The 18,401-nt window shown below is 43.4% G+C and overlaps 1 long non-coding RNA gene across 2 annotated transcripts in view; it reads left to right on the top strand.

Annotated features, from left to right (window-relative positions):
- The first annotated feature begins 2,819 nt into the window (after positions 1 to 2,819).
- Positions 2,820 to 18,401, top strand: part of LOC147916893 (uncharacterized) — a 73,711-nt gene continuing 58,129 nt past the window's right edge. For both annotated transcript variants that reach the window (XR_015552513.1, XR_015552512.1), the window contains exons 1-4: positions 2,820 to 2,940; positions 12,419 to 12,533; positions 14,104 to 14,218; positions 16,679 to 16,828. This is a non-coding gene — a long non-coding RNA (uncharacterized LOC147916893). The remainder of the gene's footprint in view (positions 2,941 to 12,418; positions 12,534 to 14,103; positions 14,219 to 16,678; positions 16,829 to 18,401) is intronic.

Raw genomic sequence — 18,401 nt, 5'->3', positions numbered from 1 at the left:
CTTTGATTTCTTCGTTAACCCAGTCATTGTTCAGTAGCATTTTGTTTAATCTCCACGTATTTGTGGCTTTTCTGATTTTCTTCCTATAATTGATTTCTAGTTTCATACCGTTGTGGTCAGAAAAGATGCTTGGTATTATTTCAATCTTCTTAAATTTATGGAGACTTGTTTTGTGGCCTAATATGTGATCAATCCTGGAGAATGTTCCATGTGCATTTGAAAAGAACGTGTATTCTTTGCTTTTTGGATGGAATGCTCTGTATATATCTACTAGGTCCATCTGTTCTAGTGTGTCGTTTAAGGCCAATGTTTCCTTATTGATCTTCCGTTTGGATGATCTATCCGTTGGTGTAAGTGGAGTGTTAAAGTCCCCTACTATTATTGTGTTACTGTCTATTTCTGTTTTTATGTCTGTTAATAATTGCTTTATATATTTAGGTGCACCTACATTGGGTGCGTAGATATTTACAAGTGTTATATCCTCTTGTTGGATTGTTCCCTTGATCATTATGTAATGCCCTTCTTTGTCTCTTTTTACAGTTTTTGTTTTAAAGTCTATTTTGTCTGATATGAGTACTGCTACCCCAGCTTTCTTTTCATTGCCATTTGCGTGAAATATCTTTTTCTATCCCTTCACTTTCAGTTTGTGAGTGTCTTTAGGTATGAAGTGTGTCTCTTGTATGCAGCATATATATGGGTCTTGTTTTTTTATCCAGTCAGCCACCCTACGCCTTTTAATTGGAGCATTTAGTCCATTGACGTTTAAAGTAGCTATTGATAAGTATGTACTTACTGCCATTTTTTAACTTTTTTTTTTCTCAGTGTTTTAGTTGTCCTTCTCTGTTCCTTTCTTCTTCTATACAGAATTGATGGTCACTTTAGTTTGACCTCTGTCTGAAAGCTGTACTCTTAACTCCCCTCCTCCCTCCTTTTATGTTTTTGATATCATATCTAACCTCTTTTTTGTGTATTTGTATCCATTATGTTCTAATCATGGAAATAGATAATTTTTCCTATTTGTGGTCTTCTCTTTTCCCCTTAAATCAGTCCCTTTAACATTTCTTGTAGCACTGGTTTCTTGGTGACAAACTCCTTTAATTTTTGCTTGTCTGGGAAATTTTTGATCTCTCCTTCCATTTTGAATGATAACCTTGCTGGGCAGAGTATTCTTGGCTGTAAGTTTTTTCCTTTTAGCACTTTAAATATATCATGCCATTCTCTTCTAGCCTGTAAGGTTTCTGCTGAGAAGTCAGCTGATAGCCTTATGGGGTTTCCTTTGTATGTAACTTGACATTCTCTTGCGGCTTTTAGGATTCTCTCTTTATCTTTAATTCTGGACATTTTGATTATGATGTGTCTTGGTGTGGGCCTCTTTGGGCTTATCTTGTTTGGGGCTCTCTGTGATTCCTGTACCTGGATGTCTGTTTCCTTCCTTAGGTTAGGGAAGTTTTCATCTATTATTTCTTGAAATAGATTCTCTGCCCGCTTGTCTCGCTCTTCTCCTTCTGGGACACCTATAACACGGATGTTAGTGCGCTTGATGTTGTCCCAGAGGTCCCTTAGACTGTCCTCAGTCTTTTTAATTCTTTTCTCTTTTACCTGTTCACCTCGGGTAATTTCTTCTAGTTTTTCATCCAGCTCACAGATCCGTTCTTCTGTATCCTCTACTCTGCTTTTGAGTCCCTCTAATGAATTTTTCATTTCCAGTATTGTATTCTTCATTTCTGATTGGTTCTTTTTTATGTCTTCCATTTCTTTGTTGACATTCTCACTGAGTTCATCCATTCTTCTCCCCAGATCAGTGAGCATCCTTAACACCCTTAGTTTGAACTCTCTGTCGGGTAGGTTGCTCATTTCTGTTTCACTTAGTTCCTTTTCTGGGGTTTTGTCCTGTTCCCTCACTTGGAATGTATTCTTTTGCCTCCTCATTTTGCCTCTTTCCCTGTGCTTGTGTCTACGTATTAGGTAGGTCAGCTACGTCTCCTGCTCTTGGATAGGTGACCTTATGTAAGTGATGCCTTAGGAGGCTTCCAGTTTTCTTCCCTCAGTTCTCAATGTTCCAGGGGTGACCCCTATGTGGGCTACATGTGTCCTTCTGTTGTGGCCTGTTTGCTCTCCCTGTAGGCGCCCAGGGAGGCTGAGTTATGCTCCTGGCCAGCTGTTGTAATGCTCAGCTGCTTGTAGTTGTTGTGGGCCCTTCAGTCTCTTTATCAGGTGTGGGGAGCCCCAGCACAGTTGGCTGCAAGTTCTAATACCACATTTGTGTTGCAGTATTTCTTTTAAGTGAGTAGGCCTCCAGCGTGGCAGGTTGTTAGGCTCAGGGCCTTACAATTGCTGTAAGCCTCTAGCCTATTAGGTCTCTTGTCAGCTCTCTGAGGATTGCAGCTGAGTGGGGCTGGCCTCAGGCACAGGAGCACCCAATTGTTTCAGGCTTTGGAAGGTGGGGCAAACTTCCTATGTGGGTCTTTGAGAAGCACAAGTCTTCTGCAGCTGACAAACCCTGCCGCCCACAGGTCCACACACACAGTCAACACAGTCCTGCCCCGTGTGAGTGCCCCGACCTCCCCAAGCGGACCCAGTCTCTCCATGGCGGGAGCCCCACACTCTCCACCCGCTCCTTGTGCACACCCTGCCCTGCTCAAGTCGGCTCAGTTGCCAGGCTGCAGAGAATCCAGTCACCAATCTATGCAGTCCCACAAGTTGCCTGAGGGCTTGTTGTTGGGTGGGGCCAGTCTCTAGGGTGGGCTGCCTGCCCTGGCTGAGCTGGATTAAATCGGTGCTCTACCGGGTGGGGCAGACCCTGGGCTAGCAGGCCTCAAGGAGAACTCCAATGGCGTCTGTGTCAGCATGCCCACACCAGGCCACAACAATGGCTGCCGCCAATGTCCCAGTCCCTGGAGAGGTCTCACCCCTCACCGAGATGCACTCAGGGCCTATTAGGTGAGTCTCTTTTCACCACAGCACTGTGCACCTTTCTTTCTGCTGATTTTAGGATGCTTTCTGAAACAGGTGAGTTTGCGCGCGGGCCCTTTAAGAGCCAGTTTTAGTTTCTTTGTGAACCGGGTTTTCTGGGGGTGCTACCCAATGCTTTAGTAGCAGGCACAGTCAGATACTATGCCGCTGGTCTCGATTGTGCTGGGTCCACAAAATGCCCACAGCGGGGGCTCCCCGGCTCAGGACCCCGCGCCTCCAGGGAGGCTGCGTACCTGTGAGCTGCTCCCGGCGGCCGTGAAGCTGGCGGCTTGTGAAGGCGGCATTTTTCCTCTCCAGAAGGGAGTCTCTGCCTCTTCCACCTCAGTTAGGATCGTCCGTTGTTGCAGGAGTTCCTCTCATCCAGTTTTCAGTTCTGTCTCAGGGGTAATTTTTCCACGAGTAGTTGTAAATTGGCTGTGTCCATGGGAGGAGGTGAGTTCAGAGTCTGCCTACGCCGCCATCTTGACTCCCTCCTTTATGTGTTTAAAATGTGATCTTTTGCTGCTTTGTACGGTAAGGGTTTCTACACTGTTTTGATTATGGATCTCATTGAATACAAAGAATTTTGAGCATGTGCTCCCCAAATATTCATATCTGTTCATGAACTGTTTCTGTTGCTACCCCTCAGTAATTAAACATTGGTAAAAATAATTGCTAGCTTTTAAATATTAAAAATTAAGCAATATAAAAATGAATTTATTTTCCTTCTTCTCCTCCTACTATGTCATTGTCTGGTCCTGCTAGGTATATAAACCTCACCTTGAATGTGAATTCTGGAGAGAAGAGATAGAGAGTACCCGAGAAGCGGGGACAGCAGTGTAGCAGCTGCTGGGGTAGACATGACGAGATGTGGAAAGAGTTGAGAAATATTTTTCATGTTTAGAGTCTTCAGACTTCTTGTAGGAATGACCCATCTATTGCTGGGCTCCTGACATCAACCCCCCCGGCCCTATCCACTGAATAACTCATCCTTTTAGCATCCCATCAATGAAATCTATTTGAAGATCTTAAGGGGATGCTGGATTGGAAATCGCTTAATTAGATTAGTCCATTTCTCTACCTGGTTGAGCTATTTCTATGGCAGTTTTGTTAAAGGGGATGGGTTTGGGGAATTAATGGTGTTTTTAAACTTCTGCCTGGTGATAGAGACCAATGGGGAGCAGAGATCTATGAATTAAAAGGTGAATATGAATAACCACAAAAGAAAGAAAGAAAGAAACAAACTAACCAACTCACCTTGGAGCCAATTTAATCTAGATCTTCCTGATTAAACCCTTCCTCAAGTGGAAAACTAAAATTGAAAATTGAAAACGATCAGGCCTCAGTGAATTCCTCTCAAATGAATCTCAGACAGCCTCTCTCCAAGGCGATGACTGGGGGAAGGTAGTTCGGGAACAAAGGAGATGTAACCTTATGGGAGAATAATCAGCTGTATTTTCACCAAGTTTCTTCACGTTGGAAAAATGATTTAAGGTAGTAATAGTTCTAGGTTGAAATGCAAGTGTATTTAAGGCAAAGTGTATATAAGTGTATATAAGGCAAAATCAATGTTGGCTCATAGTCTTCAAATCTTCTGATTTCTTCTCTCCTGCTCCCTTTTTATTTGCTTTTCCCAGTCCTATATTTGAATAGGGATCTATTTGGCTTCTGACTTTTTAATTAGCTTTTCTTCTTGTGAAGAAACTTCAGCATACTTATCCAAGTTGGAAAGGAGGTTAGTAGGGCATGAAGAGAAGGCATTAAGCAAATGATCCTGCAAAGCTCTGAAAACTTCCTGAGGAGAGGGGAACGGCTGGCCTGGGTTTCACAAAGAACACTTGCAATCTGGGGTGAGGGTGAATCTCCACTGTTTTCTCCCCTATCCAGAGGCCACAGCCCACAGATGTTGTTAACTTTATGGAAGGGACAGAACCAGGTTCCAAGGATGAACCATTAGTCAAGGGCCACAAAAGGGAGTTTCTAGAATGACATTCCAGGCTCCTTTATGTCAGACATGACTCTATTAAATATCGACACATTCAACTTCAGTGTCTGAGGAGGCTGCTCTCCTGCTGTTCCTACTTATCTTGGAGTGGTTTTAAGAATATGACTCAGAGGACTTTGTTATAATTCTACCTTGGGAAGAGTTTGTGTAAGAGAAGTTTTCTTGAACCCTGTTGGAAACGTTGATGGAGAATTATTTCTATGTTGTTTTCAAGGTGGACCCATCGTAGATACAGGGGTCAAATTTTCAGTGATATTACCATAGAAGCAGCAATGGAAAAAACATGTATGTTGGAATTAGTATGATTTTTTTTTGTAATAGGCATTAATCATCAGTGTTCACTTATTTAGTCATGAATATCTATTGTCTAATTACTATATACAAACAACAGTGTTACTAAGTCTGTGAGAACTTAGAAATTTGATGAAATTTTAGCTCTACTTTTAAAGACTTTTTTTTTTAGTAATTTAAAACATATTTTTAAATTCACCCATTACAGATCTTCATTTGAACTTTTAAAATAGCAGCAGAGGTGCTGGGCGGATATAATCATACCATTCAGAATTTTAGATACCAGAGGGGACTTGGTCATCTAACCAACCCCTTCATTTTAAAGCGCAGTTAGCTGAGAGCTGGCTTGAGCAAAGAGCCTCTACAAACTAGTGGCAGAGTATTGGGTACTGGAGTTGAAAGTGGCTGACTTCATTTAGGCTCATCCCAAGACATTACAAGGCACATATCACTGGCTCTGGGCTCGGCGGGAAGGTGAAGACAGACAGGGTACCTGGTACCGGGTACCTCTCTGAGGGATATCTATGTCTCATACTCGCTGTCAGGCACGTCCTAACAACCATGGCTACAAACGTGAGCAAAATCCAACAAGGTGCTTTGTCTCTTGGAGCTCCCAGTTTTGTCTTCCGGTCTTCAAGAAGTTTGCAGTGTTTTGAGAAAGCCAAATATACGCCCACAAAACATGTAGACGGTGGCCAACAGGAATGCGCTCTTTCAAGGAGGACGAAGTGCAGAATATGAGAGGAGTGCTTTAGAAGTCAGGAAAGGGAACACACACACGATCAGCAATTACCATTATTTTCTGCCCAGGCCAAGACACACAATCTGTGCTCTGGGTCAGGTCAAGGTCTCCATGCGCAGAGAGAGCAGGAAGCCTCCACCTCACCCTGCAGTCCAGAGTTTGAGATTCCACGGTCTGCAGGAGTAGAGGAGACGGCGGGCGGAGGCACTAGATAGTGCGTGGGCGTCGTGGCGGCGGCGGGGTGGGGGGGGGGCATCCAATGTGTCCCCAGCCTGCGGGGGCGCAGCGGGAAGAGCGGGGCGGGGAACCCGCGCCCCGCCGCTCCCGGCCCATCTCGTGGGCTCCGCAGGCGTCTGCACCCGGGTCCCCGACACTCCAGCTCCAGCCCACGTGGCGGCGCCTGGCTCCGCGCAAATGAAGCGGCCGCCTCCCGCCCGGCACACCTTGGATGGGGTTGGGGTCCCCCCCGCGGCACACCTTGGATGGGGTTGGGGTCCTGAGCGCCTGTCTCCCACAGCCGGCCAGGGGAGAGCCCAGCGCTGCCACCTCCGGTCCGGGACCTTCTCTCAACTCCTCTCGGCTCCCGCGATGGGATGGAGCGGCTGGCAGCTCCCCAGCCCGGCTCGGCGCGCTCTTCATCCGCGCAGGGCTCTCTGCCCCGAGCGCCTGCGGCGGCGGCTCCTGCTGTGTCCCGCGGTCCCAGGGTCCTAACTCCAGGGGGCTTCCCTCACCGAGGGCCGCGAGGCCGGGCTTCTGCCACTCCTTTGCCTGTCTTCGGCGCTCGCTGTAGTGAGGTCCCCAGGCGAGGACGCGAACTGCGGATCCCTGAGTGCCTGGAGTTCAAGAGCGAAACCCAGGCAGAGCCACCCGCCTGGAGCTGGAGGAGCTAAGGCCAATCAGCATCGCATTTGCCCTTGACAGACGGCTCCGTACACGTTTAAGTCTTGATCTACGATTCTGGCCACAGCAGCAGCGTGAGGAGAGGAGAGGTGATGGGGTTGGAGGCAGACGAGTGAAGGGTGCAAAGGGTTAAAGCTGGCTGGGTGATCATATAGAGAATGTGGGTAGAGGGAGCTTCCGGACTCAGGAGGTGCTGCGAACTAGAGCTTTTGTCCATCTTCCATGGAAGTGATATTTCTTTCTGCCAGACCTACATCCATCCCACCCGATCCCCATGTTCTTTTCTAAACCCCAACCCTGATAAAAACTTTAGAGTGAGCAGACAATGTGACCTGTCTCCCAGCTCACAGGGGTGGGTGTGTTGCTGAAGACCAGGCAAAGAATTGGGAGCAACAAGTGTCAGGACTGCGGAGAGGAAAGAGTTAAATTTCAGCAGGCCGACATTCCTTCCAGGGACTTGCCCTTCACTTGCTCGATTTTGAAGTGGGTTCAAGTTAGACCAAAAAGGCTTGTGGCTGTAGGGTAGTTTAGATGGGGAGTCTCTCCCTCATCCCTTCTTCCCCCAGAGAGGAGGAGAAAGTCAACTGACAATCTGGCCTTGAATATTCCCTGTTTCTGGGCACTCACCACAGGCTTTACAGGAAGAGAACTCTGCAGCATCTTCTCATAGCACTGGAGAAAGTGGTCAGACTTGGAGCTTTCTGGCCTGTGGATGAGCCATTGTTCTTTGATATGATCAGTCCTAGGAAGAGAAGATATCCCAGTGAGAACTACCACTTCTTGTCCCCTTTGTCTGACCTCCTCCTGAAGAGCACAAATAAAGACATAAAGCCGGAGTCCTCCTCTCCCCTCTATGGAGGGAGGAAAGGGATTGCTGGATTACGAGAGGCTGAACCTGGGGAGAGTGGATATGAGTGGGCTTCACCTAGACACGGAGCAGGTGCAAGCCAGTGATCTTTGGCCTTTTCAGGGGAAGTTGTAGGTTTTAAATTCTGCATATTTTAAATCTGAAAGAACTGTTACAATTTAAGCTGATCCTGGAAATTTTAACTTCCAGAAAAACAAACATCTTGGATGCAATAGCTAAAGACCATTTTTAAATGTTCTCCAGGCAATGAGAACATTAACACCAAATAAAGATACCTTTCAAAGTGTGTTCAGTTGTTCTGTAATTTCCAGAAACATTCTCAGAGAGGTGTCACTTTTCGTTGAGGCTCATTGTCAGCTGATAATGAATTTGTGAGCATTTAAAAACAACAGTTTAGGGGCCTGCCCCATGGCTTGGCGGTTGGGTGCACGCGCTCTGCTACTGGGGCCCCGGGGTTCAGATCCCAGGGGCGCACCGGCGCACTGCATGTCCGGCCATGCTGAGGTGGTGTCCCACATACAGCAACTAGAAGGATGTGCAACTATGACATACAGCTGTCTCCTGGGGCTTTGGGGAGAAAAAGCGAAAAAAAAAAGAGGAGGAGGATTGGCAATAGATGTTGGCTCAGGGCCGGTCTTCCTCAGCAAAAGAGGAGGATTGGCATGGATGTTGGCTCAGGGCTTATCCTCCTCACACACACACACACACAAAATAATAATAATAATAATAATAATAATAATAATAATAATAATAATAATAACGGTTTACTTTTTCTGAATCCCATTGGTGTCCAGGCATAGATTGCATTAAGACGAATCATGATAATAGCAGTTCTTACAACATTGGTTAATTTTGCCTGTTTTTGAACTTCAAGTAAATATGTACTATTTTGAGTACATGTAACTTAAAGTAAATATGTACTCTTTTGCTCAACATTATGTCCGTGAGATTCATCTGCAGCTGTCCTTCTAGCAAGCCAATACTTGCTTACAAAATCTTATGTATATATTAGTTTAGTTTTAACTTATCAATGTGGTATAACAGAAACAAATGTCAAACATATTTTATCAAACTCCTACTGTGCACCTAGGCTTTGTGCTGGGCACTGGGGAGACATAGATGACAAAGTCAAGGAAGCTGTTCCCCTGGGGTTATCAGTCACATAGAAGAGTTTTATTAAAGTCATTTAATCCCTGTGAGCTTCAGAATTTACACCTTGAAATGGAGCTTAGTAATTACTAAACAATTTTTGAAAATCACTTGGTACGGTCTTTTACTAGCTTATTAAACAAATAAATACCGAGTGCATCCTTTGTGCTAACTGCTGTTGTGCTGTGACAACCAAGGACAGGTGGCTGCTTTCATGGAGCATCTTTTGTAGGGACAGAAAATAAGTTAAAGATGAACTTGGGGCTCCTTAGTTATTATACAGGTTAATCAGTAGGTGAGTTAATAGTAAAGAAAGATGTTAAGAAATGAAACGAAGTGATGCTGGGTTGATGAGGAGAAATAAAAAAACATGTAAAGGAATTTCTTGCTCATCCATGCTGTATGGTACAGCAGTGGTGGCATCAAATCCCTGATGACATTTTTGAGAAAGATGTTTAAATTCCTGCTTTAGCTATTTTAATGCTTATATACAGAATGTAGCAGCCCTGGAAAGTGTACACAGCTGAGAATGGTCTCTGTAGCTTGTGATTGAAAATGTGGCCTTGTCCTGGCTTACACCAGAGTATTACCTTTGGCACTTTTATCAAGAAAGTAATTGAGTCATCTCATGGAAAGTCATCTTCTACATCTGCCTTCCAGAAAATAACTGGCTTTGTAAAGAAGCTGTGCTGGGTCAGGAAAAAATTCAAGAAGAGCTGTTTCCCTGATGACTTTGTCCAACAAAGATGTCTCACTGAAGAAAAGATATCAGTTTTCTGAGGGTAGAATTGTGTCTCATAAATTTGATTAGGCTTTTTTTTTTAATTGAGGTATAATTGACATATTATGTTAGTTTCAGGTGTACAACATAATGATTTGATATCTGCATGTATTGCAAAATGATCACTGCAGTAAGTCTAGTTAACCTCCATCATCATATATAGTTGCAATTTTTTTCTTTTGATGAGAACTTTTAAGATTTACTCTCTTAGCAACTTCAAATATGCAATACAGTATTATTAACTATAGTCATCATGCTGTACATTACATTACCGTGACTTATTTATTTTATAACTATAAATTTGTACATTTTGACCCCCTTCATCCATTTTCTCCACCCCCACACCCCCACTTCTGGCAACCATCAAAATGTTCTTTGTATCTATGAGCTTTTTTTTTTTTCTTGTAAGTCAGATCATATAGTATTTGTTTTTCTCTCTCTGATTTACTTCTCTTAGCATAATGCTTCAAGCTCTGTCCATGTTGTCACAGATGGCAAGATTTTATTGTTTTTTTGGCTGAATAATATTCCATGTGTATATATGTATATATACCACAACTTCTTTATCCATTTATCCGTCAGCGGACACTTAAACACTTGGAAAAGTCTTGGCTATTGTAAATAATGCTGCAATGAATATAGGGGTGCATATATCTTCTTGAGTTAGTGTTTTCATTATTTTTGGATAAATACCCAGAAGTGGAATTGCTGGATCACATGGTAGTTCTAGTCTTAATTTTCTGAGGAATCTCCATACTGTTTTCAATAATGGTTGTACCAATTTACATTCCTACCAACAGAGCACAAGTGTTCCCTTTTCTTCACATCCTTGCCAACATTTGTTATTTCTTGCCGTTTTGATAATAGCCATTCTAACAGGTGTGAGGTGATATCTCATTGTGGTTTTGATTTGCATTTTCCTAATGGTTAGTGATGTTGAGTATCTTTTCATGTACCTGTTGGCCATCTGTATGTTGTCTTTGGAAAAATGTCTATTCAGATCCTCTGCCCATTTTTTTTTTTTTTTGTGCGGAAGATCAGCCCTCACATCCGGTGCCAATGCTCCTCTTTTTGCTGGGGAAGATGGGCCCTGGGCTAATGTCCGTGCTCATCTTCCTCTACTTTATATGGGATGCTACCACAGCATGGCTTAATAAGTGGTGCGTCATTGCAAGCCCTGGATCCGAACCTGAGAACTCTGGGTCTCCGAAGCGGAGCACGTGCTCTTAACTGCTGCGCCACTGGGCCAGCCTCTGCCCATTTTTTAACTGGGTTGTTTTTTTCCTTTTGAGTTGTATGAGTTCTTTACATATTTTGGATGTTAACCCCTTACCAGATACATGATTTGCAAATATTTTCTTCCATTCAGTAGGTTGCTTTTTCATTTTGTTGATGGGTTCCTTTACTGTGCAGAAGCTTTTCAGTTTGATGTAGTCCCACTTGTTTATTTTTACTTTTGTTGCCTTTGCTTTTGGTGTCAAATCCAAAAAAATCATTGCCAAGATTAATGTCAAGAAGCTTCCCGCCTATGTTTTCTTCCAGGAATTTTATAGTTTCAGGTCTTACATTTAAGTCTTTAATCCATTTTGAGTTAATTTTTGTGCGTGGGGGTATGCTTCAGTCAGCTGTCTATGCAGTGCCCTGGTGTGGTAGACTGTGAAGAACTCTCTCTCCAATTGTTTCAGTCATGCAGGACCCAGGAACACAAGCTCCCCTGGCCACCAGAGCCAGGTGATCAAGGGGCATCCCCTGGGCAGCACCCACAAAAACTGGGGCGCCAGACGTCTGCAGAAGCTCCCTGCTCGGAGACACTAGCGCTCTGGAGCGGGGCGTAGGGAGAACTTGAAGACAGCGTCCACTGGCTGGAGTGATGGCACTGGCTAGGAGAGAGAAAAGAAAGAATGAACAAACAAAAGAAACAAAGAAAAAAGATGGCGCTTGACTGCTGGAGTGAGGCTGAAGGAAAGCATAGAGATGGCGCCCCATATGAAAGAAAAAAGAAACAAAAAGCCTAGAGTTTAAAAAACAAAAAAAAAAGAATGGCTCCCGCTGGCTGGAGCACAGCAGAGGAAGAGCGCAAAGATGGCGCCCGCCAGTCTCAGTCCCCAGAGAGCACCCCAGCAGACCCCCAAATGCGTATCATATCAGATGCCTGGCCCTCAGGCCATCACTCCAAGTCAAGCAGACGAGTACCTCCCACACAAAATCTGGGCGCCCCTCCATTGGCCACTTCCATGTTGGGCCCTGGCGCAGACGAGTCTGAGCCTTTTAAGAGCCTTTCTCAGATCACTAAAGCCTGTGGGTCTCCTGATGCGAGTTATGGTTTCCAAAACTAGATGTTTTGGGGGCTCGTCTCTCAGATGCAGGTCTTAAAAGTTGGGGGTGCCCGATGTGGGGTTCACACCCTTTGCTCCTCAGGGAGAAGCTCTGGGTTTTGAGTTCCCTCCCTGCTGTGGGTCACTGTGCTTGGGATGGGGTTTATGGAGAGATTGTGTCCCAGCCTCTCCGCCTGCTTCCAGGTGGGCCTTCTCTCCTTTGCCTGATGTGTAGAAGTCACTCAGCCAGTTTTTAGGTATTTTTTTCCAGAGGAAGTTGTTCATATGTAACTGTAGATTTGGTATGTTCGTGGGAGGGGGTGAGTTCAGGATCCTCTTATGTTGCCATCTTGAACTGGAACTGATTATGCTTTTAATTTAACTTTATATTGATTCCTTGCTTAAAACTTGTCAGAAATTTGAATTTGAAACTGCCAACAGAGCCACTGGCTGACCTGCTCTTGACGGCTGATTTTCAGGCTCTCCCTCCTTTCCAGTCAGCGACGACTCCTCCCTTCGCCAGCATTTTGGTGAGTCACATCGAAATGGGGAGACTGGTGTGAGAGTGTGGGACTTCACTAGGTGGGCTTTGATTGGAGCCCCAGTGTGTTCTCTGGAGGTGTCAGCAGTGAGGGGATTGAGGGCATGGGCTCTGAGCTCCAGCCATCTGGGTTTGTATCACACCTCTGCCTCTTGCTAGGGCAGGCCCAGGTAAGACACGGAAGAACATTAATGGGCTCTGGAGTCAGTCATACCCGTGTTTACTGCCCAGTTCACAGATAAAGTGGGGTTCCTTGGATAAGCCTTTTTAACCCCTTTGAAGTAAGAGATAGAAGGGCCAGGGGAGGCTTTGTGCAAAAGCTGCGTGTTGAAGAAGTTGAATATGAGTGACCAGAGAGAGAAGAGGAGGAAATTCCAAGAAGAGGTAGATTTTCAAATGCCACGTTGGTGAGCTGTAGTGAGATGGATCCAGTTGACATGAATGCTCTATGAGGGAAAAAAGTGGGCAGGAAGGTTTGTCACTTTAGTGGTGAGAACTGAATTCTCATTTTTGCCATATTTGCCTTCCTGACGTGTGTCCACTGGACTTCTTCCAGATTCCAGGGGCTTTACTCACGTGTAGCTTTCCAATTGGCCCACAGAGCCCAATGCCAAGCTGAGGGAGATGACCCCAAGGGAGGCAAAGGAGCAGAGACAAAGAAAATATTTCTGAATGATCACTTGGAATTAGAAGTCTGTGTAATTTTCCATAGCTGGAGTTTGAGCACTAAAACTCAGACCCACTCGTCTCTTTAGCTGTTAAGATCTACAGAAAAATGTGGCTAGACCCCAAGATGGAGGTCTTTTGACTGCCATGGACCAGAGTTTGTTATTTGGTGGAAAAACTTACCAGCCTTGGTGAAGCATCTGGTACCTCAGTGTGCATAAAGTTGTTTCTGTTCAAAGAACATCAAAGTTTGCCTCCTATAGAATCATTACAATGTGAGGAGATTTCTGTGGGGCTTGTGTTGAGAAAACCCTTAGGGACTTGGAAGTTCTGTAATAATCACTTCTGAGCTCAACTTCTACCCACGGATCTACCATGATTTTGGTCTCTCTCCTTATGTCAGCAAATGATAGCAGTGGTGTTTTGAAAAGTGGAGATAGTGTATTCAGAAAAGAGCAGAGTTTGTGTCTATTAGCGTGCCAGGCCACCCAGGTGGGGGTCAATATTACTGAGCCTTCTGACATTGTGTCTACCGAATTGTAGTTTCATACCCCAACTTTGCTAGGACACTGGATGATGGGATCAAGGAGAGAGAGAGGAGAAGAGGCTGGAAGACTGACAAAGACAACTTCCCAACTCCTCTAACTCCGTGATCTTTCTCTCCTTGAAAACCATTTTCATAACCAGCATTTGAACAAGGATGCTGTTTAAAATCACTTCAGTGAAAGCTTTCATTGAAATATTCAAACTTGAATTGGCTGACTCTACTTTTCATAATCTCTCTGAATCTCGCCAAATAACATTGTCGCTGCATTATGATTCAAGACATCCATGGCTTTATTTTCAGTTTTGCTTCTGCATGGTTAAATTCTTCATTCTCGTTAATTGGATAGGCTTAAGATTGCGTACTCTCTCCATCCTGATTCCGACCTTTGTTGGTCTTACGGAAAGAGAAGAGGATAAAAAGAAGTACTTTGATAATCAATACTGTTACCAGTGAGCTGAACCGTAAGTAGTATGATCAGAGTATCTCTTCTTAGAAAATAAGTAATAAGTAAATAGCTAGAATATTGTTCAGGGTAACTGAGATAAGAAAAATGATTTGACAACCATTAACAAAGTGTATTCCGTGGGATATTAGTAGGTGTTACGTAAAACAATATTTTTTTTGTGGTGGTGGTGGTTTGGACAACATTGGGTTAAACTGCTTATTTACTGCATTACTTATCATGGCCCTTAATATTCTAATGCTCATTGAGAGTTCTCAAATTTGTATGAAATCAAGAACATTTTTCCCCCTGGAACATCTTGCCAGACCAGTCTTCTGTGGAACCCATTTGGGAAGGGCTAGATTAGTGGCCTATTGTCATGTTGAGGATTTTAAATTAATGAGTGATATGGGAAACAGTTCTTACTTTTTTGAGGAAGACACCATGGAGGGCCATCACTCAGTCTTAAAAATTTTACTTTTGTGTCTCTGTCAGGGATGTTTTTTGTATGTCTGGGTTATGGGACAGGCGAAAGGGTGAATGTCCTGTTGAGACATTCTCAGTTGCTGCCCTGGCAGGGAATCTTTGTCTCTGCTCCCCTTTTCCTTGCTGATGCTGTGTTTTGTTTTTTCCTGAGGGGAGAGCGTGCAGTGAGGAATGGAGTGATGGTAACAACTTTGTTGTTCTTTGCCAGATACAGTCATGCGCTGCATGATGATGTTTTGATCAATGATGGACCGCATATACGACAGTGGTCCCAAAAGATCATAATGGAGCTGAAAATTCCTATCATCTAGTGACATCAAAGCCACTGTAATATCATAGTACAATGCGTTACTCATATGTTTGTGGTGATGCTGGTGTAAACAAACCTACTGCACTGCCAGTTGTGTAAAAGTGTAGAAGATATAATTATATACCGTACATAGTATGTGATAATGATAATAAATGACTATGTTACTGGTTTAGGTATTATACTATACTTTTTATCATTATTTCAGAGTAAAAAAGTTATAGTAAGCTCAGGTTAATTTATTATTGAAGAAAGAAAAATATTTTTTTATAAATTTAGTGTAGTCCAAGTGTACAGTGTTTATAAAGTCTACAGTAGTGTACAGTGATGTCCTAGGCCTTCACATTCACTCACCACTCACTCACTGACTCACGCAGAGAAGCTTCCAGACCTACAAGCTTCATTCATAGTAAGTGCCCAATATAGGTGTACCAGTTTTTTAATCTTTTAGACTGTATTTATACTGTATAAGGTAATTTACACAAATACTTACCATTGTGTTACAATTGCCTGCTATATTCAGTGCAGTAACATGCTGTACAGGTTTATAGCCTAGGAGAAATAGGCTATACCATATAGCCTGGACGAGTAGTAGGCCATGCGATCTAGGTTTGTGTAAGTACACTCTATGATGTTCACACAATGACAAAATCGCCTAAAGACGTGTTTCTCAGAACATATTTACATTATTAAGCAACGCGTGACTGTATTTACTTTCCCAGCTTCTCTTGTAGCTAAGGGAGGCCTAGTGACCTAGTGGCTAATGAGACAAAAGAAGAGAACTACTAGGAGCAGGAGTGAGTGGAGAGGGGACAGGAATTTTCTGGGAAATATTTGGAAAAGCTCCCTAATAGTTTACAGATATAAGGGAACCATCCCTTACTTGACCTTAGGACTAGAGACATTTGCTTAGGTCCACAGGTGGTTATAATTGTCTGTTTTCCTTGAATGAGTTTGGAGCTTTGGCCACCATTTTCTGATGGTGAAGGCACAAACCTAAGAATGAAAAGTCAGTACTCTGAGGATGACAGAAGGACACAAAGAACTTAGATTTTTGAAGCTGTTACTGAGCTGCTGCACTGAATTGCCTGTCTTCAAACTCCTTGTTAAGTAAACACTGACTGTCTTTATTATTTAACCCCTGCTAACAAACTTTTATTTTTATTAACTTGCTGTGGAGCACATCTTAATTGATACATATTTTGTTCCTGGTATGTGCCTTCATCTTATTTTCGTTCTCCAGTGTCTCCTCTTGAGAATATGGGTAGCTCAAGGGAAGCAGAGATCTATCTTTCAGTGTTTTGAACAGCATCTGAGCATGCCGATAACCTTTTACTGGTTGCAAAACTAATATTTTGGCCTGTTTTAAATGACTTTTTTCTTCTCCTGATTTTGTCAAGCAGGATGGGGGCGTCTATGGAAATATACCCATATTCCTCAGTGGCATCTGGAGTGGGCTGATGTTTATTAAAAAAAGGCATATACTCTACATATAGTTAATAAGTTAGGACATTATCCACTGTACAAAAGTAATTACTGTTGGGTTAAACTGCGAGCTTCCTGGAAGCATTTGAAATAGGATTTTAGTGGCAAAAATCTTACTCAGAGCCTTTGAGGAACTCGTCACTTGAATTGATAGAAGTCTGTCCTTTTGTCTCTTTGCTGCTGATCTCTGTTCCCAAACAGCTGGGCAGCTCAACAGGCAAGAGGGCTCCCAGGAGCCGGATTCCGGGCTCCCTGGGGTGGGGAGTGAGGGAATGACTACGAGGAATCAAAGGACCCACCCGGTGATGGCAATTAGGATTCTGAGAATGAAGCACTGAAATGTACTGTGTGGTAAGAGCATGATATTTTAAATGCTTTCAATTTATGGACTGTCCTGTCTTCTAATAAATTTGAACTCTGCTCAGATTCCCAGACCTCAACCTGCCACAGTGTAGCATTTTCTGATTTTTATTTTTCTCAGAGTATTGTCATCTGGGAATTTAAGGAACTTGGAAAATGGTAAATGCAGACAGGTCACAGATAAATTTTATCTACCTACTTAACTATTCTACTTATTTATCCTATACACCTTTGTTTTTGTTAGTGCCATCCAGTCGACTCCTAGTGAACCTGTGTACAGCAGAGCTGAATCCTGCCTGGTCTTTTTGCACTATCCTCTCACCTTCCAGAGCTGTATCAGACAATAGTTCATAGGGTTTTCATGGGCAATTTTTCAGAAGTGAGTTGCCAGGTCCTTATTCCTAGTCTGTCTTAGTCTGGAACCTCTGGGAAACCTGTCTACCGTGGGTGACCCTGCTGGTATTTGAAATACCAGTGGCATAGCTTTAAGCATCACAGCAGGCACAGTATGACAACCAATAAATGAGTGGTATGGTTCCTTGACCGGGAAATGGACCTGGGCCGCGGCGGTGAGAGCGCCGAATCTTAACCACTAGACCACATGGGCTGGCTATCTATTCACCTACATACATACTTACATATTTTCCCAACACTGCTCAACACTCCTAAACTACTTATCTTGCCTAACCTGCTTTCTTACTATACCTACCCACTTACTCATCTACCTAACTTTTCAAAACATAAAGAGCACCTATCAATGAAATTCTTTCCGTGTTTTATGGTTTTGCTTAATGTTACTTTGAACTTGAATTGAGGGGCTTTAGCTCACATTCATGGACTATTTTTTGTTGTTGTTATCGTTCTATTCAGGAGGCGGTCTTTACTGTGATACTAACGAGGAGGATAGGTAGATGTGATTTTGTTAGAGTCTTTAATAAATGATGATATTGGAAGTGATTATGAAGTTGAAGAATTTGTCTCTGAGGTTGTGGGAGATTTTTAAGTTAGCTCCATATAGAATGATTCATTTATTTGTTTCTTTTTAATTTACACACTTTCCCCCATCTCTGATGTTTTCCTTCTTTTTCTCATCGTTTGTTAAATGCCCATATGTACAGAAGCTTATGCTAGGTGATATAATAAAAAGCATTTGGATTCCAAAGAAATAAAGTTACAGTCCCTGATGACAGAAACTTGATATTTGCCTCAATGAAAGGAAGAAACTGCTAAAATATTGTACCAGGTTGAATAGCGTGCCCACAAATTCATGTCTACTTGGAATCTATGAATGTGACCTTATTTGGAAATAGAGTCTTTGCAGATGTAATCAAGTTAAGATGGAAGTCATATAAATTAGAGGGTAATCTGGACACAGACACAGAGGGAAGAAGGCTATGTGACAACAGAGGCAGAGGTTGGAACGGTCCAGCTGTAAGCCGAGGAATGTCAATGATTGCCGGCAACCACTATAAGCTAGAAGAGGCAAGGGAGGACTCTTCCCTAGAACCTTCAGGGGGAGCACAGCCCTGCCAGAAGCTTAATCTAGAACTTCTGGACTCCAGAC

This window comes from Ceratotherium simum, chromosome 6 (genome assembly GCF_057802395.1).
Source record: "Ceratotherium simum simum isolate JZ-2026a chromosome 6, ASM5780239v1, whole genome shotgun sequence".
Lineage (NCBI taxonomy): Eukaryota > Metazoa > Chordata > Mammalia > Perissodactyla > Rhinocerotidae > Ceratotherium > Ceratotherium simum.
This window is presented reverse-complemented; position numbering and strand designations above follow the sequence as displayed.